The sequence below is a fragment of the Elephas maximus genome, chromosome 4 (assembly GCF_024166365.1).
Source record: "Elephas maximus indicus isolate mEleMax1 chromosome 4, mEleMax1 primary haplotype, whole genome shotgun sequence".
Taxonomy (NCBI): domain Eukaryota; kingdom Metazoa; phylum Chordata; class Mammalia; order Proboscidea; family Elephantidae; genus Elephas; species Elephas maximus.
The window spans coordinates 22,487,373-22,510,460 of NC_064822.1; the positions used below are offsets into that span (position 1 = coordinate 22,487,373).

The 23,088-nt window shown below is 39.2% G+C and overlaps 1 pseudogene; it reads left to right on the forward strand.

Moving 5' to 3' along the window:
• Positions 1 to 23,088, forward strand: part of LOC126074835 (protein Shroom3-like) — a 58,094-nt pseudogene that overhangs the window by 15,819 nt on the left and 19,187 nt on the right.

Sequence of the window (23,088 nt, forward strand, 5' to 3'; positions counted from 1 at the left end):
TTCGTCCCTCAAGGTATTTGGATGTGTCTAGGAAGCTTCTTTCATATTCTTGGCATAGACGAGTGAGCACTCCAGTGCTGCATCCATTTGTTGAGACATCTCAATTGATGTTCTATCAATTCCTGGAGCCTTGTTTTTCTCCAATGCCTTCAGAGCAGCTTGGACCTCTTCCTTCAGTACCATCGGTTCCTGATCATATGCTACCTCTTGAAATGTTTGAACATCAACTAATTCTTTTTGGTATAATGACTCCCTGTGTTCCTTCCATCTTCTTTTGATGCTTCCTGCGTCATTTAATATTTTCCCCCATAGAATCCTTCACTATTGCAACTTGAGGCTTGAATTTTTTCTTCAGTTCTTTCAGCTTGAGAAATGCAGAGCATGTTCTCCCCTTTTGGTTTTCCATCTCCAGCTCTTTGCACATGTCATTATAATACTTTACTTTGTCTTCTCGAGAAGCCCTTTGAAATCTTCTGTTCAGTTCTTTTACTTCATCAATTCTTCCTTTTGCTTTAGCTGCTCGACGTTTGAAAGCAAGTTTCAGAGTCCTCTCCAACATCCATCTTGGCCTTTTCTTTCTTTCCTGTCTCTTCAATGACCTCTTGCTTTCCTCACGTATGACGTCCTTGATGTCATTCCACAACTCATCTGGTCTTCGGTCACCAGTGTTCGATGCATCAAATCTATTCTTCAGATGGTCTCTAAATTCAAATGGGATATACTCAAGGTCATATTTTGGCTCTCGTGGACTTCTCTGATTTTCTTCAGTTTCAACTTGAACTTGCATATGAGCAATTGATGGTCTGTTCTACAGTTGGCCCCTGGCCTTGTTCTGACTGATGATATTGACCTTTTCCATTGTCTCTTTCCACAGATGTAGTCAACTTGATTTCTGTGTGTTCCATCTGGCAAGGTCCATGTGTATAGTCGCCGTTTATGTTGGTGAAAGAAGGTATTTGTAATGAAGAAGTCGCTGGTCTTGCAAACTTCTATCATTCAATCTCCAGCATCGTTTCTATCACCAAGGCCATATTTTCCAACTACTTATCCTTCTTCATTTCCAGCTTTTGCATTAAAATCACCAGTAATTATCAATGCGTCTTGACTGTATGTTTCATCAATTTCAGACTGCAGCAGCTAATAAAAATCTTCTATTTCTTCATCTTTGGCCCTAGTGGTTGGTGCGCATGTTTGAATAATAGTCGTATTAACTGGTCTTTCTTGTAGGCCTGTGGATATCATCCTATCACTGACAGCATTGTACTTTAGGATAGATCTTGAAATGTTCTTTTTGATGATGAATGCAAAACCATTCCTCTTCAAGTTGTCATTCCCAGCATAGTAGATTATGTGATTGTCTGATTCAAAATGGCTAATATCAGTCCATTTCAGTTCACTAATGCCTAGGATATCAATGTTTTTATGTATTCCATTTTATTTTTGATGATTTCTAATTTTCCTAGGTTCATAATTTGTACATTCCGGGTTCTGATTATTAATGGATGTTTGCAGCTGTTACTTCTCATTTTGAGTCGTGCCACATCAGCAAACGCAGGTCCCGAAAGCTTTACTCCATCCACATCATTAAGGTCGACTCTACTTTGAGGAGTCAGCTCTTCCGCAGTCATCTTTTGAGTGTCTTCCAACCCGGGGGCTCATCTTCCAGCATTATATCAGACAATGTTCTGCTGCTATTCATAAGGTTTTCACTGGCTAATACTTTTCAGAAGTAGACTACTGGGTCCTTCTTCCTAGTCTGTCTTAGTCTGGAAGCTCAGCTGAAACCTGTCCTCCATGGGTGACCCTACTGGTGGCATACTGAATACTGGTGGCCTAGCTTCCAGCATCACAGCAACACACAAGTCCCCACAGTATGACAAACTGACAGACACAGGGCTCAGGGAATGGATGGAATATCAATTGAGATGTTTCAACAAACAGAAGCAGCACTGGAAGTGCTCACTCTTCTATGCCAAGAAATATGGAAGATAGCTTCCTGGCCAACTCACTGGGAGAGATCCATATTTATGCCTATTCCCAAGAAAGGTGATCCAACCAAATGTGGAAATTGTAGAATACTATCATTAATATCATAGGCAAGCAAAATTTTGCTGAAGATCATTCAAAAACGACTGCAGCAGTACATCGACAGGGAACTGCCAGAAATTCAGGCAGGTTTCAGGAGAGGACATGGAATGAAGGATACCATTGCTGATGTCAGATGGATCCTGGCTGAAAGCAGAGAATACCAGAAGGATGTTTACCTGTGTTTTATTGACTATGCCAAGGCATTCAACTGTGTGGATCATAACAAATTATGGATAATATTGCAAAGAATGTGAATTCCAGAACACTTAATTGTGCTTATGAGGAACCTTTATATAGATCAAGAGGCAGTTGTTCAGACAGAACAAGGGGATACTGATTGGTTTAAAGTCAGGAAACGTGTGTGTCAAGGTTGTATTCTTTCACCATATCTATTCAATCTGTATGCTGAGCAAATAATCCGAGAAGCTGTACTATATGAAGAATAATGGGGCATCACAATTGGAGGAAGACTCATTAATAATCTCTGCAGAAGATACAACCTTGATTGCTGAAAGTGAAGAAAGCCTGAAGCACTTATTGATGAAGATTAAAGACCACAGCCTTCAGTATGGATTACACCTCAACGTAAAGAAGACAAGTATCCTCACAACTGGACCAACAATATGACATGATAAATGGAGAAAAGATTGAAGTTGACAAGGATTTCATTTTACTTGGGTTGACAATCAACACCCATGGAACCAGCAGTCAAGAAATCAAACGACACATTGCATTGGGCAAATCTGTTATGAAAGAACTCTTCAAAGTGTTGGAAACCAAAGATGTCACCTTGAAGACTAAAGTGCACCTGGCTCAAGCCACGGTGTTTTCAATCACCTCATATGCATGCAAAAGCTGGATTATAAATAAGGAAGACCAAAGAAGAATTGACACTTTTGAATTGTGGTGTTGGTGAAGAATATTGAATATACCATGGACTGCCAAAAGAATGAACAAGTCTGTCTTGGAAGAAGTACAACGAAAATGCTCCTTAGAAGCAAGGATGGTGAGACTGCGTCTTACATACTTCGGACATGTTGTCAGGAGGGATCAGTCCCTGGAGAGGGACATCGTGCTTGGCAAAGTAAAGGTTAGGTGGACAAGAGGAAGACCCTTAATGAGGTGGATTGACACAGTGGCTGCAATAATGAGCTCCAGCATAACAGCGATTGTGGGGATGGCGCAGGACCGGGCAGCGTTTCGCTCTGTTGTGCATAGGGTCACTACAAGTCAGAACCAACTCTATGGCACCTAACAACACCAACAATATAGAATACTTCAACACCTCAATAAGAAAAAGACAAATAATTCAAATAAAAAATTGGCAAAGGATATGAACAGACACTTCACCAAAGAAGACATTCAGGCAGCTAATTTTAGAAATTAGACCCTTGTTGGAAATGCTGTAGCCGAGAATTTTTTTCCAGTCTGTAGGTTCTCTTTTTCTCTTTTGGTGAAGTCTTTTGATGAGCATAAGTTTAATTTTTAGGTACACCTAGTTATCTAGTTTATCTTCTGGTCTGCAAATTATTATAGTGTATAATTTTTTTTTATGCCATATATTAGGGCTCCTAACCCTGGTGGTGTATTGTTTAAGTGCTATGGCTGCTAACCAAGAGGTTGGCAGTTCTAATCCACCAGGTGCTCCTTGGAAACTCTATGGGGCAGTTCTACTCTGTCCTATAGGATCGCTATGAGTCGGAGTCAATTTGACGGAGTGGGTTTTAGTGTTGTCCCTATTTTTTCTTCCGTGATTTTAGGTTTTGTATTTATGTCTTTGATCATTTTTGAGTTAGTTCTTGTGTATCGTGTGAGATATGGCTTCTGTTTCGTTCTTTTAATAGATTGACATCCAGTTATGCCAGCACCATTCGTTAATAAGACTGTCTATTCCCGTTTCAATAGACTTTGATGGTTTGTCAAATATCAGCTGCTTATAGATGGACGTATTTACATCTGGGTTCTCGAATCTCTTCCATAGGTCTATGTGTCTGTTGTTGTACAAGCACCAGGCTGCTTTGACTACTGTGACTGTATAATAGGTTCTGAGATCAGGTAGTGTGAGGCCTCCTACTTTGTTCTTTTCTTCTTTAATGCTTTGCTTACATAGGGCCTCTCCCTTTCCATATAAATGTGATGATTTTTTTGTCCATGTCTTTAAAGAATGCTATTGGAATTTGGATTGGGACTGCATTGTATCTATAGATCACTTTGGGGAGTATTGACATTTTCACAATGTTGACTCTGCCTATCCATGAACATGAAGGTAGGTCTCCTTTGGTTTCTGGCAGTAGTGATTTGTAGTTTTCTTTGTATAGGGTCTATATATCCCTGGTTAGATTTATTCCTAAGTATTTTATCTTCTTGGGGGCTATTGTAAATGGCATTGATTTGCTGAGTTCCTTTTGGAAGTTCTCTTTGTCAGTGCAGAGGAATCCAACTGATTTTTGTATGTTAACCTTTTATCCTGTGACTTTGCTGAAATCTTCTGTTAGTTCCAGTAGCTTTCTTGTGGATGCTTTGGGGTTTTCTGGGTATACGGTCACATCATCCACAAACAGGTATAGTTTTACCTCTTTCATACCAATTTGGATGCACTTTATTTTCTTGCATTATTGCTGTAGCTAGGATTTCCAGCACAATGTTGAATAAGAGTGGTGATAAAGGGCATCCTAGTCTGGTTCCTGTTCTCAAGGGAAACAGTTTGAGTCTCTCTATTTAGAATGACGTGAGCTGTTGGTTTTGTATAAATGCCCTTTATTGTTGGGTTGTTGTTACGTGCTATTGAGTCGGTTCTGACTCATTGCGACCCTATGCACAACAGAACGAAACACTACCTAGTCTTGCACCACCCTCACAATCTTTGTTATGCTTGAGCCCATTGTTGCAGCCACTGTGTTAATCCATCTCATTTAGGGTCTTCCTCTTTTTTGCTGAACCTCTACTTAAACAAGTATGATGTCCTTCTCCAGGGAGTGATCCCTCTAGATAACATGTCCAAAGTATGTGAGATGTCTCGCCATCTTTCTTTCTAAAGAACATTCTGGATGCACTTCTTCCAAGACAGATTTGTTTGTTCTTTTGGCAGTCCATGGTATATTCAATATTCTTTGTCATCACCATAATTCAATGGCAAATGTCTATTCTTCTTTGGTCTTCTTTATTCATTGTCTAGCTTCCTCATGCATATGAGGCAATTGAAAACACCATGACTTGGGTCAGGCACACCTTAGTTTTCAAAGGCGACATCTTTGCTTTTCAACACTTTAAAGAGGTCTTTTGTAGCAGATTTGCCCAATGCAATGTGTCTTTTGATTTCTTGACTGCTGCTCCTATGGGTGCTGATTGTGGCACAAAGTAAAATGATATCCTTGGCAACTTCAATCTTTTCTCCATTTATCATGATGTTGCTTATTTGTCCAGTTATGAGCATTTTTGTTTTCTTTATGTTGAAGTGTAATTGATACTCAAGCCTGGGATCTTTGATCTTCATCAGTAAGTGCTTCAACTCCTTTTTACTTTCAACAAGCAAGGTTGTGTCATCTGCACAAGGCAAGTTTTACTAAGTCTTCCTCAAATCCTGATGCCACGTTCTTCTTCATGTAGTCCAGCTTCTTGGATTATTTGCTCAGCATACAGATTGAATAAGTATTGTGAACAAATACAACCCTGATGCACACCTTTCCTGACTTTAATCCACACAGTATTCCCTTTTTCTGTTTGATCAACTGCCTTTTGATCTATGTAAAGGTTCCTCATGAGCACAACTAAGTGTTCTGGCATTCCCGTTCTTTGCAAAGCTATCCATAATTTGTTATTATCCACATGGTCGAATTTCTTTGTAGTCATAAAACACAGGTAAACATCTTTCTGGTATTCTCTACTTTCAGCCAGGATCCATCTGACATCAGCAATGATATCCCTGGTTCCAAGTTATCTTCTGAATCTGCCTTGAATTTCTGGAAGTTCCCTATCGATACACTCCTGCAGCCACTTTTGAATGATCTTCAGTAAAATTTTACTTGCATGTGATATTAATGATATTGTTCAATAATTTCTGCATCTATTTGGATGACCTTTCTTGGGAATAGGCATAAATAAGCATCTCTTCCAATCAGTTGGCCAGGTAGCTACCTTCCATATTTCTTGGCATAAAGGAGTGAGCGCTTCCAGCACACATCCACGTGTTGAAGCATCTCAATTGGCATTCCATCAATTCCTGGAGCCTTGTTTTTAGCCAATGCCTTCAGTTCAGCTTGGACTTGTTCCTTCCTTCAGTACAATTGGTTCCTGATCATGTGCTACCTCCTGAAATGGTTAAATGTCGACCAATTCTTTTTGGTATAGTGACTCTGTATTCCTTCTATCTTCTTTTGATGCTTCCTGTAATGTTTAATATTTTCTCTGTAGAACCCTTCAATATTGAAACTCGAGGCTCCACTTTTTCTTTAGCTCTTTCAGCTTGAGAAATTCTGAGTGTGCTCTTCCCTTTTGGTTTTCTGTCTCCAGATCTTTGCACTTTTCATTATAATTCTTTTTCTCTTGAGTTGCCCTTTGAAACCTTCTGTTCAGCTCTTTTACATCATCATTTCTTCCTTTTGCTTTAGGTACTGGACATTCAAGAGCAATCTTCAGAGTCCATTCTGATATCCATTTTGGTCTTTTCTTTCTTTCCTGTATTTTAATAACCTCTTTCTTTCTTCATGTCTGATGTCCTCCATGTCATTTCACAACTCATCTGGTCTTTGGAGTTGTCTCTAAATTCAGATGGGTTATACTCAAGGTCATACTTTGGCTCTCGTGGACCTGTTCTAATTTTCTTCCATTTCAACTTGAACTTGCATATGAGTAATTGACGGTCTGTTTCACCGTCGGTCCCTGACCTTGTTCTAACTGTTGATGTTGAGCTTTTCCATTATCTCTTTCCACAGATGAAGTAAATTTTATTCCTGTGTATTCCATCAGGTGAGGTCCACGTGTATAGTCGCTGTTTATGTTGGTGAGAAAAGGTATTTAAGATGAAGAAGTCGCTGGTCTTGCAAAATTCTATCATGCCATCTCCAGCATTGTTTCTTTTACCAAGGCCATATTTCCCAGCTACCAATCCTTCTTCTTTTTCCAACTTTTGCTTTCAAATCATCCATAATTACCAATGCATCCTGATTGCATGTTCAGTCAATTTCAGAGTGCAGAAGTTGGTAAAAATCTTTAGTTTCTTTATCTTTGGCTTTAGTGATTTGTCCGTAAATTTGAATTGTAGTTGTATTAACTGGGAATGACAGTGAGGGGACTGCCAGGCATCAAAGGAGCCTAACAGGACTGAGCTGCTGGGTGGGGCCAACTATGGGCCTTGGGGCCCCCAGAGAGTGGCTAGGACACTCAGGAGGACCAGGAATTTCAAGTCGGCTGAAGACCTGCTGGAGTGCTCCAGTGTCCTGGCTATTCCTGCCCACATGTGGTCCAGGTCATCTCCCACTATAGACAAAAAGCACCAGGATATGCTTTTGTGGGACAACAGTCTTCTTGTGAAGGATCCATGCTCCTTGACTGGCACTGGATCTAGGTCACTCAGTTGTTTGGTAAGAAGCCACTGTTCACACACCATCCTACCGCAGGCTACAGAGCAATTGATGGCCCCTCAGTTCCCAGTGAACCCTGGACCCTCACAGACAATCTAGCAGGACACCTTGTCCCAGGCCACTACCAGCAGGAATGCAAGACCATCTTACAGACACCAGGGCGGGACCACAGACCCCACTCAGCTCCGCTCTGACTTCCACTGTGTCCTCTACCTACTGCTCACAGGCTGCTGCTGACCAGTAGGCTGAGAAGAACAGTCAGGAAGGACGACAGCCTCTTTCGCTCTGCACCCCTGCAATAACCCCTCCAAAACAACAGTCCCAGCCTGACCCAGTCTCCAAGTTCCAGAGGCTTGGAATCCATCAGCCCAGAGAATGGGATAGAGAAGAGGATGAAGAAAAAGTTCTCACTGCCCCAGAGGCCTCTTCTACCTCCTCCTCCTTAAGTAAAATGGGCCTAAGCACAGTCTGAGAGGACAGTCTTCCTGAGAAACCATTGTCGCCAGAGTTTGTAAACTTGAAAACTATAAAAAACAGCAGAGTCTTCCAAGCTAAAGAGCACTTTTGAGCCAGATACACCTGTTGGGGCCCCAAGCAGTCCAGGGAGGATCTGCCTTCCATTATCCAAGTCAGTCCTGTAGGCTTCCCCACCACCTCGGGAAGATTATGACAATGAAGTGTTTGTGAAGTAATTGCAACCCGTACCAGTTCTAGCCCCACATTTGAAGCTCTTCCTCCACCTCCACCCTCTCCACTGAGCCTGGAAACCCTGGTGAATAGCTTGGATGACTTTCCTCTCCCCAAGCTGTGTGTGAGGCACAGCTGGACAGAGAAGCTTACGAGGACCACGATACCAGCAGCTCTAGCAAGTTTTCCAAGATGATGACTTCAAGAGAAAGACCAGACCCTCGTGTAGCCCATTTGGTGGATAGTCAGATACTGGCTTCTAGACTCCAAGCTTCTATCAGGGCTTTGGGGCCAATGAGACCAACTGACCCTCCATCATGGGTGACCAGCCCCAGCTGGCTGGGTTTCTTGGCACACAGCTAAGTCCAGGGCAGCCGCCTCCCATTCAGACCCAAAGCCTCACTCATGATCCAGTCAGTGGAACTCAGGGCTTAGAAAAGAAAATCAGTGCTGGTATTCAGAAGATCTCAAAAGACACCAGAACAGAGCCTTTAGCCAAAGAAATTGTCCACCAAGACAAATCTCAGGCAAATATTTTGGTTTCAGACTCTAGAATGAAGAGAACTATGGACCTGATGGAAGGCTTGTTTCCCCAAGATGTTAACTTGATGATGGAAAATGACATAAAGAGAAAGGCCATGGTGAGAGTTGTCAACTGCCCAGGGTGCAAAGATAAGAGGAGTGAAGAAAAGGAAATGATGGGCATGTTGGTCAACTGTCCTGCTTATTACAGTGTGTCTGCATCCAACGCTGAGCTTCTGAACAAAACTGAAAATATACCGTTAGAGGTGAATGAGAAAGAGGAGCAGGCAGATGAAAAGAAGGAAGAACTCACGGGAAGCTTCACGCACAAGCTTGACACCCTTCAGAAAGTGAAAGGGAGTCTGCTGATGGACGTCAAGCTCAGTAATGCCTTGAGAAAGTAGAGGCTTTGATCCGTAAGCGCTGCAAGCCCAATGAGTTTGACAAATACAAGATGTTCATAGGGGACTTGGACAAAATGGTAAACCTGCTGCTTTCCCTCTTGAGGTGCCTGGTCCATGTTGAGAACATCCTGGCCTTGGGGAAGATGCCAGTAATGAAGAATGGAGCTACCTCAAGGAGAAGTGGGATGCCCAGCAGCTCAAGGACAACCTCCATCGAAGAGAGCAGGTGGTGCTGGACGTATAGGCCAATTACCTTTTGGAGGAGAAACTCCAGGACTACCAGCATTTTGTGAAAATGAAGTCAGCACTCCACACTGAGCAGCAAAAGCTGGATGAAAAGATCAAACTGGGCCAGGAGCAGGTCAAGTGTCTGCTGGAGAGCCTTTCCTCAGATTTCATTCTGAAGGCAGGGGCACTGACTTTGTCCCCTAACCTTGCAATTGAAACAGCTCCTGCGGGAAATGTACTTTCAGTAGTATTTATCCAGCATTAACCTATGGAAAACTTTGTGGCATAGTGGTTAAGAGCTATGGCTGCTAACCAAAAAAATCTGCAGTTTGAATCCACCAGGTGCTCTTGGAAACCCTATAGGGCACTATACTGAGTCCTCTAGGGTCACTGTGAGTCAGAATTGACTTGATGGCAATGGATTTGGTTTGGTTTTAACCTCTCCACTTTAACCTCTTATAAAACATCCAAACAAAAGATCACCTTTTCTCTCAACACTAATTATTATGAAAAATGTTTTAGTACAAACCACTGTTTAAACTATATGGGTTATTGATTTTTTTCTGGATAAAAGGAAATAAATTCTGTCCAGGAAAGTCTGTTTTTTCCTTCTTTCCTTTCATGATTGATCCTCTGAGAGCTCGAATGCACCTGGGGACTTACCCCTTTCCATCATTATTTTCTAGTATCAAGAAAATTAATGAAACTGTGAGAACTGGTTGGAGGGTATTTGATCATTTAATTTTTAATAGGCTGAGGCAACATAGATCAGTGTGTTCCACCGATAGGACTATATCAACAATTGCCTTCCTTTCTTGTGGGTAGAGTATCCTGATGGCAGGGTACAAGTCCTCGTTAATGAAGGGTCTGCAACATAAAGCCTTAAAAAGACAGACAGGAGGTGGGACCAAGACAGTGGAGTAGTCAGTTGCTTCCAGCGATCCCTCTTACAACAAAGACCTGAAAAAACAAGTGAAGTGATTATATATATGGCAAGTAGGGGCCCTGAAAATCAAAGGCAAAGTTAGGAAATTGGACTGGGCAGCAGGAGGAGGGAGAGATGGTTCAGAAACAGTGAGGAGTTGCTAGACCTGACTCGGCAGGAACCAGTGCCTCTTGGTGGCATGACCACTGCAGGGCTAGTGTAGCGTTTGGGACATGGGTTCCTCAGGGAGAGACAGTGAGCTGCACAGTCTTCTCACGTCTCTGGAATCAGAGAAGAACAGTGCTCTTGGCAAAATATAAGTACTTGTGTTAATTTACTGCAAGTACTTATATTTTGCTTCAGTGGCTGCTGATTTTCCAAGGTCTGAGATAGGTTCTGCTTCATACCCTGAGCCATTCTTCTGGCCTTAGAGAAGAAATAAATTAACAATTGGGGGGAAAGATAATCTGCCAGCTCCCCTAAGCTGGGAACTCAGGGCAGAAGAGGCTCCTGTCCAGGCACTGATGGTCCACAGAGTTTGAATGCCTTTCACTGCTGCATGGACTTGTGTGGGCCCATTTCAGGAGCTTAGGGCCTTGTTGGCAGACTGCAATGGTGTATGTGCCTGAGATCTGACTTCAACTGTGTGGTGGAGAGGTGGGTTTTTGATGTTCCACACCACTCTGCCTATTAAACAGGGTTCTCACCTACACACATCAAGTACCTGAGGACTGGTGGCTCCACCCATGCCTCCTAACCACCCATGACAGGTGTCCAAGGATAAGTGGTACCTCCCAGTCCTTACAACCAAAAGCCTACACTCCAGCTGCAGAACCCACCCACCTGTGCACTCTAGGGAACAGGTATGCACTTTCCTCACAGACACTCAGGGGATGGTTGTCAGCACCCTGCCTTGCTCAGAGCATGACACCCTGCTGCAACCAGATACCTATGCTTACACCAAACACCTCTGCCCCTCTAAGACTGTAGGACAGAGCCTGCACCACGCACTTGGTGACCAGCTACCTGGACACATGGGCTGAATCCATACAAAAAAGAGTGAATGGACTCCTGGGTTCATATACCTGGTGACAGTTCTAGCCACCTGGTGACAGGATGTTAGAACTTCAAAGGCACAAGTAACCAAGCTAGCTCACTCAAGCAGCCTATTTGGGCATATCAAAACAAAACAAAGCAAGAAGCTAGGATACAGTAAACCAAAAAAAAACAAACCCAGTGCTCTCAAGTCGATTCCAATTCATAGCACCCCTATAGGACAAGTAAACATAAATTAATACAATAACTTATACATAGCTCAGAGGCAACAGTCAATATCGAATCCATAAAGAAGCAGACCATGATCATTTCAGCAAGCTCTCAAAACAAAGAATCAAGGAATGTTACAGAAGAAGATGTTTTCCTGGAATTGCCAGAGGTGGAATACAAAAGATTAATATACAGAACTCTTCAAGAGATCAGGAAGGAGATCAAGTAAAATGCAGAACAAGCCAAGGAACAGACAGATAAAGCAGTCGAGGAAATTAAGAAGGTTATTCAAGAACATAACGAAAAATCTAATAGGCTGCAAGAATCCATAGAGAGACAGCAATCTGAAGTTCAGATTAACAATAAAATTTCAAAATTAGACAACTCAATACAAAGTCAGAGGAGCAAAACTGAGGAAATGGAAGTCAGAATTAATAACTTGCCACCCACATATTTGAATAAAAATCAGATAAAAGAATAAGAAAAAATGAAGAAACTCTAAGAATCATGTGGGACTCTATCAAGAGAAATAACCTACAAGTGATTGGAGTACTAGAATAGGGAGGGAGAATAGGGAGAATTGTTGAAGATTTGTTGGCAGAAAACTTCTGTGATATCATGAAAGATAAGAAGGTATCTATACAAGATGCTGATCGAACCCCACATAAGTTAGATCCCAAACAGAAGTCACCAAGACATATTATAATCAAACTTACCAAAATCAAATAAAAAGAGAGAATTTTAAGAGTGGTTAGGGATAAACGAAAAGTCACCTACAAAGGAGAATCAGTAAGAATAAACTCAGACTACTCAGCAGAAACCAGGCAGCAAGAAGGCAATGGGATGACATATATAAACCATTGAAGGAAAAAGAAATTGCCAGCCAAGGATCATATATTCTGCAAAACTTTCTCTCAAATATGAAGGCAAAATTAGGACATTTCCAGATAAACAGAAGTTTAGGGAATTTGCATAAACCAAACCAAAACTACAAGAAGTAATAAAGGGAGTTCTCTGGTTAGAAAATCAGTAACATCAGACATCAACCCAAGAATAGAACACAAGACAGAGCAACCAGATATCAACCCACGTAGGGAAATCACAAAAATAAATCAAGAAGAAAAAACACTAAAACAGGGTAACAGCGATGTCATTATGTATAAGATGACAATATTAAATCAATAAAGGCAGACTAAAAAATGTAGTTAAACATCATTTATATAGAGATGAAGTCAAGGCCATATAAAGAGAGAAAGGTTTTGCTGAAACTTAGAAAAATAGGGGTAAATATTAAGGTAACCACAAAGGAGCGTAACAATCCTACACATCAAAACAAAATACAAGAGAAACACAAAGACTCAGCAAAAACAAAATCAACAACAATGGAAAACAAGAAGAGACAATATACAGAGATAAACTACTCAGCACAAAAAATTAAGTGCAAAAAGAAACTGTCCACAATGCACAAAAAAAGACATTAAAATAACAGTACTAAACTCATACCTATCCATAATTACACTGAATGTAAATGGATTAAATGCACCAATAAAGAGACAGTGAGTGGCAGAATGGATAAAAAAACAAGATCCACCTATATGCTGCCTACAAGAGACATACCTTAGACTTAAAAAACAAACAAAATAAAACTCAAAGGATGGAAAAAACACATCAAGCAAACAGCAATCAAAAAAGAGCAGGAGTGGTAATATTAATTTCCAACAAAATAGACTTTAAAGTTAAATCCACCACAAAGGATAAGGAAGGACACTATATAGTGATTAAAGGAACAACATACCAGGAGGATATAACCATACTAAATATTTATGCATCCAATGATAGGGCTTCCAGATACATAAAACAAACTCTAAAATGGAGATAGACAGCTCCACAGTAATAGTAGGAGACATCAACACACAACTTTCATTGAAGGAAGAACATCCAAAAAGAAGCTCAATAAAGACACAAAAGATCTAGATGTCACAATCAACAAACTTGACCTCATATACAGAACACTCCACCTAACAACAGCCAAGTATACTTTCTTTTCCAACACACATGGAACATTCTCTAGGGTATATCACATATTAGGCCATAAAGCAAGCCTTAACAGAATCCAAAACATCGATATATTACAAAGCATCTTCTTTGACCATAAAGCCATAAAAGTAGAAATCAATAACAGAAAAAACAAGGAAAAGAAACCAAACACTTGGAAACTGAACAATACCTTGCTCAAAAACTACTGGGTTTAGAAGAAATTAAGGACAAAATAAAGAAATTCATGGAATCCAATGAGAATGAAAACACTTCCTATCAGAATCTTTGGGACCAGCTAAAGCAGTACTCAGAGGTCAATTTATAGCAAGAAATGCATGCATCCCCAAACAAGAAAGGACCAAAATCAAAGAATTATCCCTACAACTTGAACAAATAGGAAGAGAGCAACAAAAGAAACCCTCAGGCACCAGAAGAAAACAAATAATAATAATTAGAACAGAATTAAATGAAATAGAAAACAGAAAAACAATTGAAAGAGTTAACAAGACCAAAAGCTGGTTCTTCGAAGACATTTAAAAAATCAATAAACCACTGGCCAAACTAACAAAAGAAAAACAGGAGAGGAAGCAAATAAACCCAAATAAGAAATGAGACAGGCAATATCACAACAGACTGAATTGAAGTTAAAAGAATCATAAGAGAATACTATGAAAAATTGTACTCTAACAAATTTGAAAACCTAGAAGAAATGGAAGAATTTCTGCAAACACACTACCTACCTTAACTGACACAAACAGAAGTAGAACAATTAAATAAACTCATAACAAAAGAGATTGAAAAGGTAACCAAAAAACTCCCAAAAACAACAACAAAAAAAGCCCTGTCCCTGATGGCTTCACTGGAGAATTCTACCAAACTTTCAGAGAAGAGTTAACATCACTACTGCTAAAGGTATTTCAGAGCATAGAAAAGGATGGAATACTCCCAAAATCATTCAATGAAGACAGCATATCCCTGATACCAAAGCCAGGTAAAGACACCACAAAAAAGAAAATTATAGACGTATATCCCTCATGAACTTAGATGCAAAAATCCTCAACAAAATTCTAGCCAATAGAATTCAACAACATATCAAGAAAATAATTCACCGTGACCAAGTGGGATTCATACCATGTATGCAGGAATGGTTCAACATTAGAAAAACAATTAAACGAAAGGCAAGAATCACATGATCTTATCAGCTGATGCAGAAAAGGCATTTGACAACATCCAACACCCATTCATGATAAAAACTCTCAGCAAAATAGGAATAGAAGGAAAATTCCTTTACATAATAAAGGGCATTTATACAAAGCCAATAGCCAACATCATCCTAAATGGAGACAGTCTGAAAGCATTCCCCTTGAGAATGGGAACCAGACAAGGATGTCCTTTATCACCATTGTTATTCAACATTGTGCTGGAGGTGGTAGCAAGAGCACTTAGGCTAGAAAAAGAAATAAAGGGCATCCAAATTGGTAAGGGAGAAGTAAAAGTATTTCTATTTGCAGATGACGTGATCTTACACATAGAAAATCCTCAAGAAAACTACTGAAACTAATAGAAAAGTTAAGCGGTGAATAAGGATACAAGATAAACATAAAAAATCAGTTAGATTCCTCTACAACAACAAAGGGAACATTGAAGAGGATATCACCAAATCAATACCATTTACAGTAGCCCCCAAGAAGATAAAATACTTAGGAATAAATCTAACCACAGACGTAAAAGACCTATACAAAGAAAACAACAAGAAACTACTGCAAGAAAACAAAAGAGACCTACATAAGTGGGAAAACATACCTTGCTCATGGATAGGAAGACTTAACATTGCAAAAACGTCTATTCTACCCAAAGCAATCTATACATACAATGCAATCCCGATCCAAATTCCAATGACATGTTTTAATGAGATGGAGAAACAAATCACCAAATTCTTATGGAAGCGATCGAGGTTCTGGATAAGTAAAGCATTACTGAAAAAGAAGAAAAAAGTGGGAGGCCTCATACTACCTGATTTTAGAACATATTATATAGCCACAGTAGTCAAAACTGCCTGGTACTGGTACAACAACGGATACATAGACCAATGGAACAGAATTGAGAATCCAGGCATAGATCCATCCACATATGAACAGTTGATATTTGACAAAGTCCCAAAGTCTGTAAAATGGGGAAAATCCAGTGTCTTTAAGAAATAGTGCTGGAATAACTGGATGTCCATTAGCAGAAAAATGAAACAAGACCCATACCTCACACCATGCACAAAAACTAGCTCAAAATAGATCAAAGATCAGGGATGACCTCAGAAATGAAATAAGGCAATCTGCAGAAAAAGCCAAGGAACACACTGATAAAACAGTTGAAAAACTCAAAAAGATTATTGAAGAACATAGTAGAAAAATTAATAAGTTGCAAGAATCCATAGAGAGACAGCATGCAGAAATCCAAAAGATTAACAATAAAATTACAGAATTAGACAACGCAATAGGAAGTCAGAAGAGCAGACTCAAGCAATTAGAATGCAGAATGGGACATCTGGAGGACCAGGGAATTAACACCAACATAGCTGGAAAAAAATCAGATAAAAGAATTAAAAATAATGAAGAAACCCTAAGAATCATGTGGGACTCTATCAAGAAGGATAACTTGCATGTGATTGGAGTCCCAGAACAGGGAGGGGGGACAGAAAACACAGAGAAAATAGTTGAAGAACTCCCGACACAAAACTTCCCTGACATCATGAAAGACGAAAGGATATCTATCCAAGATGCTCATCGAACCCCATTTAAGACTGATCCAAAAAGAAAAACACCAAGACATATTATCATGAAACTTGCCAAAACCAAAGATAAAGAGAAAATTTTAAAAGCAGCCAGGGAGAAAAGAAAGGTCTCCTACAAGGGCGAATCAATAAGAATAAGTTCAGACTACTCAGCAGAAACCATGCAGGCAAGAAGGCAATGGGATGACATATACAGAGCACTGAAGGAGAAAATCTGCCAGCCAAGGATCGTATATCCAGCAAAACTCTCTCTGAAATATGAAGGTGAAATTAAGATATTTACAGATAAACACAAGCTTAGAGAATTTGCAAAAACCAAACCAAAGTACAAGAAATACTAAAGGAAATTGTTTGGTCAGAAAACCAATAATATCAGATACCAGCACAACACAAGGTCACAAAACAGAACGTCCTGATATCAACTCAAATAGGGAAATCACAAAAACAAATTAAGATTAATTAAAAAAAAAAATGCTCAAAACAGGGAATCACGGAAGTCAATATGTAAAAGATCACAATAATCAAAAAGAGGGACTAAATACAGGTGGCATAGAACTGCCATATGGAGAGGGATACAAGGCGATATAGGACAATACAAGTTAGGTTTTTACTTAGAAAAATAGGGGTAAATATTAAGGTAACCACAAAGAGGTATAACAACTCCATAACTCAAAATAAAAACCAAGAAAAACATAACAACTCAGCAAACATAAATTCGACTACTATGAAAATGAGGAACACACAATTTACAAAGAAAAAGTCTCAGCACAAAAAAGTAAGTAGAAAAATGAAATTGTCAACAACACACATAAAAAGGCATCAAAATGACAACACTAAGCACATATTTATCTATAATTACGCTGAATGTAAATGGACTAAATGCACCAATAAAGAGACAGAGAGTCTCAGACTGGATAAAGAAACACGATCCATCTATATGCTGCCTACAAGAGACACACCTTAGACTTAGAGACACAAACAAACAAAAACTCAAAGGATGGAAAAAAATATATCAAGCGAACAATAAGCAAAAAAGAAGAGGAGTAGCAATATTAATTTCTGACAAAATAAACTTTAAACTTAAATCCACCACAAAGGATAAAGAAGGACACTACATAATGATAAAAGGGACAATTGACCAGGAAGATATAACCATATTAAATATTTACGCACCCAATGACAGGGCTGCAAGATACATAAATCAAATTTTAACAGAACTGAAAAGTGAGATAGACACTTCCACAATTATAGAAGGAGACTTCAACACACCACTTTCGGAGAAGGACAGGACATCCAGTAAGAAGCTCAATAGAGACACGGAAGACCTAATTACAACAATCAACCAACTTGACCTCATTGACTTATACAGAACTCTCCACCCAACTGGTGCAAAGTATACTTTTTTTCTAGCGCACATGGAACATTCTCTAGAATAGACCACATATCAGGTCATAAAACAAACCTTTGCAGAATCCAAAACATTGAAATATTACAAAACATCTTCTCAGACCACAAGGCCATAAAAGTGGAAATCAATAACAGAAAAATTAGGGAAAAGAAATCAAATACTTGGAAACCGAACAATACCCTCCTGAAAAAAGACTGGGTTATAGAAGACATTAAGGAGGGAATAAGGAAATTCATAGAATGTAACGAGAATGAAAATACTTCCTATCAAAACCTCTCAGACACAGCAAAAGCAGTGCTCAGAGGCCAATTTATATCAATAAATGCACACATGCAAAAAGAAGAAAGAGCCAAAATCAGAGAACTGTCCCTACAACTTGAACAAATAGAAAGTGAGCAACAAAAGAATCCATCAGGCACCAGAAGAAAACAAATAATAAAAATTAGAGCTAAACTAAATGAATTAGAGAACAGAAAAACAATTGAAAGAATTAACAAAGCCAAAAGCTGGTTCTTTGAAAAAATTAACAAAATTGATAAACCATTGGCCAGACTGACTAAAGAAATACAGGAAAGGAAACAAATAACCCGAATAAGAAACAAGATGGGCCACATCACAACAGACCCAACTGAAATTAAAAGAATCATTTCAGATTATTATGAAAAATTGTACTCTAACAAATTTGAAAACCTAGAAGAAATGGATGAATTCCTGGAAAAACACTACCTACCTAAACTAACACAATCAGAAGTAGAACAACTAAATAGACCCATAACAAAAAAAGAGATTGAAAAGGTAATCAAAAAACTCCCAACAAAAAAAAGCCCTGGCCCGGATGGCTTCACTGCAGAGTTCTACCAAACTTTCAGGGAAGAGTTAACACCACTACTACTAAAGGTATTTCAAAGCATAGAAAGTGACGGAATACTACCTAACTCATTCTATGAAGCTACCATTTCCCTGATACCAAAACCAGGTAAAGACATCACAAAAAAAGAAAATTATAGACCTATATCCCTCATGAACATAGATGCAAAAATCCTCACCAAATTCTAGCCATTAGAATTCAACAACATATCAAAAAATTAATCCACCACGACCAAGTGGGATTTATACCAGGTATGCAAGGCTGGTTTAATATTAGAAAAACCATTGATGTAATCCACCATATAAATACAACAAAAGACAAAAACCACATGATCTTATCAATTGATGCAGAAAAGGCATTTGACAAAGTCCAACACCCAATGATGATAAAAACTCTCACCAAAATAGGAATTGAAGGAAAATTCCTCAACATAATAAAGAGCATCTATACAAAGCCAACAGCTAACATCACTCTAAATGGAGAGAGCCTGAAAGCATTTCCCTTGAGAATGGAAAACAGACAAGGATGCCCTTTATCACCGCTCTTATTCAACATTGTGCTAGAGGTCCTAGCCAGACAAATTAGGCTAGACAAAGAAATAAAGGGCATCCGGATTGGCAAGGAGGAAGTAAAATTACCTCTATTTGCAGATGACATGATCTTATACACAGAAAACCCTAAGGAATACTCCAGAAAACTATTGAAACTAATAGAAGAGTTTGGCAGAGTCTCAGATTATAAGATAAACATACAAAAATCACTTGGATTCCTCTACATCAACAAAAAGAACATCAAAGAGGAAATAACCAAATCAATACCATTCACAGTAGCCACCAAGAAGATAAAATACTTTGAAATAAATCTTACCAAAGATGTAAAAGACCTATACAAAGAAAACTACAAAGTACTACCACAAGAAACTAAGAAGGACCTACTTAAGTGGAAAAACATACCTTGCTCATGAATAGGAAGACTTAACATAGTAAAAATGTCTATTCTACCAAAAGCCATCTATACATACACTGCACTTCTGATCCAAATTCCAATGTTATTTTTTAATGTGATGGAGAAACAAATCACCAACTTCATATGGAAGGGAAAGAAGCCTCGGATAAGCAAAGCATTACTGAAAAAGAAGAAGAAAGTGGGAGGCCTCACTCTACCTGATTTCAGAACCTATTATACAGCCACAGTAGTCAAAACAGTACAACAACAGACACATAGACCAATGGAACAGAATTGAGAACCCAGATATAAAACCATCCACATATGAGCAGCTGATATTTGACAAAGACCCAGTGTCAGTTAACTGGGGAAAAGATAGTCTTTTTAACAAACGGTGCTGGCATACCTGGATATCCATTTGCAAAAAAATGAAACAGGACCCATACCTCACATCATGCATGAAAACTAACTCCAAGTGGATCAAAGACCTAAACATAAAGACTAAAATGATAAAGATCATGGAAGAAAAAATAGGGACAACCTTAGGAGCCCTAATACAAGGCATAAACAGAATACAAAACATTACCAAAAATGACAAAGAGAAACCAGATAACTGGGAGCTCCTAAAAATCAATCACCTATGCTCATCTAAAGACTTCACCAAAAGAGTAAAAAGACCACCTATAGCCTGGGAAAGAATTTTCAGCTATGACATCTCTGACCAGTGCCTGATCTCTAAAATCTATATGATTCTGTCAAAACTCAACCACAAAAAGACAAACAACCCAATCAAGAAGTGGGCAAAGGATATGAACACACACTTCACTAAAGATATTCAGGCAGCTAACAGATACATGAGAAAATGCTCTCCATCATTAGCCATTAGAGAAATGCAAATTAAAACTACAATGAGATTCCATCTCACTCCAACAAGGCTGGCATTAATCCAAAAAATACAAAATAATAAATGTTGGAGAGGCTGCGGAGAGATTGGAACTTTTATACACTGCTGGTGGGGATGTAAAATGGTACAACCACTTTGGAAATCTATCTGGCGTTATCTTAAACAGTTAGAAATAGAACTACCATACAACCCAAAACTCCCACTCCTCGGAATATACCCTAGAGAAATAAGAGCCTTCACACAAACAGATGTATGCACACCCATGTTTATTGCAGCTCTGTTGACAATAGCAAAAAGCTGGAAGCAACCAAGGTGTCCATCAATGGATGAATGGATAAATAAATTGTGGTATATTCTCACAATGGAATACTACACATCGATAAAGAACAGTGACAAATCTTTGAAACATTTCATAACATGGAGGAACCTGGAAGGCATTATGCTGAGCAAAATTAGTCAGAGGCAAAAGTACAAATATTGTATAAGACTACTATTATAAGATCTTGAGAAATAGTATAAAGTGAGAAGAACACATACTTTTGTGGTTACGAGGGGGGGGAGGGAGGAAGGGTGGGAGAGGGTTTTTTACTGATTAATTAGTAGATAAGAACTGCTTTAGGTGAAGGGAAGGGCAATACTCAATACATGGAAGGTCAGCTCAACTGGACTGGACCAAAAGCAAAGAAGTTTCTGGGATAAACTGAATGCTTCAAAGGTCAGGGGAGCAAGGGCGGGGGCTTGGGGACCATGGTTTAAGGGGACTTCTAAGTCAATTGACAAAATAATTCTATTATGAAAACATTGTGCATCCCACTTTGAAATGTGGCGTCTGGGGTCTTAAATGCTAACAAGCGGCCATCTAAGATGCATCAATTGGTCTCAACCCACCTGGATCAAAGGAGAATGAAGAACACCAAGAGCCCAAGAGACAGAAAGGGCCACATGAACCAGAGACCTACATCATCCCGAGACCAGAAGAACTAGATGGTGCCCGGCCACAACCTATGACTACCCTGACAGGGAGCACAACAGAGAACCCCTGAGGGAGCAGGAGATCAGTGGGATGCAGACCCCAAATTCTCATAAAAAGACCAGACTTAATGGTCTGAGACTAGAGAAATACCGGCGGTCATGGTCTCCAAACCTCCTGTTGGCCCAGGACAGGAACCATTCCTGAAGACAACTCATCAGACATGAAAGGGACTGGACAGTGGGTAGGAGAGAGATGCTGATGAAGAGTGAGCTATTTACATCAGGTGGACACTTGAGACTGTGTTGGCATCTCCTGTCTGGAGGGGGGATGGGAGGATAGAGAGAGTTGGAAGCTGGCAAAATTGTCACGAAAGGAGAGACTGGAAGGGCTGACTCATTAAGGGGAGAGCAAGTGGGAGTACGGAGTAAGGTGTATATAAACTTATATGTGACAGTTTGACTTGATTTGTAAACGTTCACTTGAAGCTCAATAAAAGTTAATTAAAAAAAATAAAATAAATAGATTAAAGACCTAAATATAAAACCTAAAACGATAAATATCATGGAAGAAAAAAATAGGGACAATGCTAGGAGCCCTAATACATGGCATAAACAGAATAGAAAACATTATTAACAATGCACAAACACCAGAGGAGAAACTAGATAACTGGGAGCTCCTAATAATCAAACATTTATGCTCATCCAAAGACTTTAACAAAAGAGTAAAATGATTACTTACAGACTGGGAAATAATTTTTAGCTACAACAAATCCGATCAGCGTCTGATCTCTAAAATCCATATGATACTGCAAAACCTCAATGACAAAAAGACAACCCAATTAAAAACTGGGCAAAGGATATGAACAGGCACTTCACCAAAGACGATATTCAGGCAGCTAACAGATATATGAGGAAATGCTGACAATCATTAGCCATTAGAGAAATACAAATCAAAACTATAATGAGATACTATCTCACTCCAACAAGCCTGGCATTAACCCAAAAAACACAAAATAATAAATGTTGGAGAGGCTGTTGAGAGGCTGGAACACTTATACACTGCTGGTGGGAATGTAAAATGCTACTACTACTTTAGAAAGCTAGAAATAATACTAGGATATGATCCAGGAATCCCACTCCTTGGAATATAAATAAGAGCCTTTACTTGAACAGATATATGCACACTCATGTTCATTGCAGCACTGTTTACAACAGCAAAATGATGGACACAACCAAGGTTCCCATCAATGGATGAATGGATAAATAAATTATGGTATATTCACACAATGGAATACTACTAAAGCATAAAGAACAAGGCTGAGTCCGTGAAGCATCTGTTAACCTGGAGGAATCTTGGAAGGCGTTATGCTGAGTGAAATTAGTCAGTTACAAAAGGACAAATATTATATGATACCACTATTATAAGAACTCAAGAAATAGTTTAGAAACAGAAGAAAATATCCTTTGATG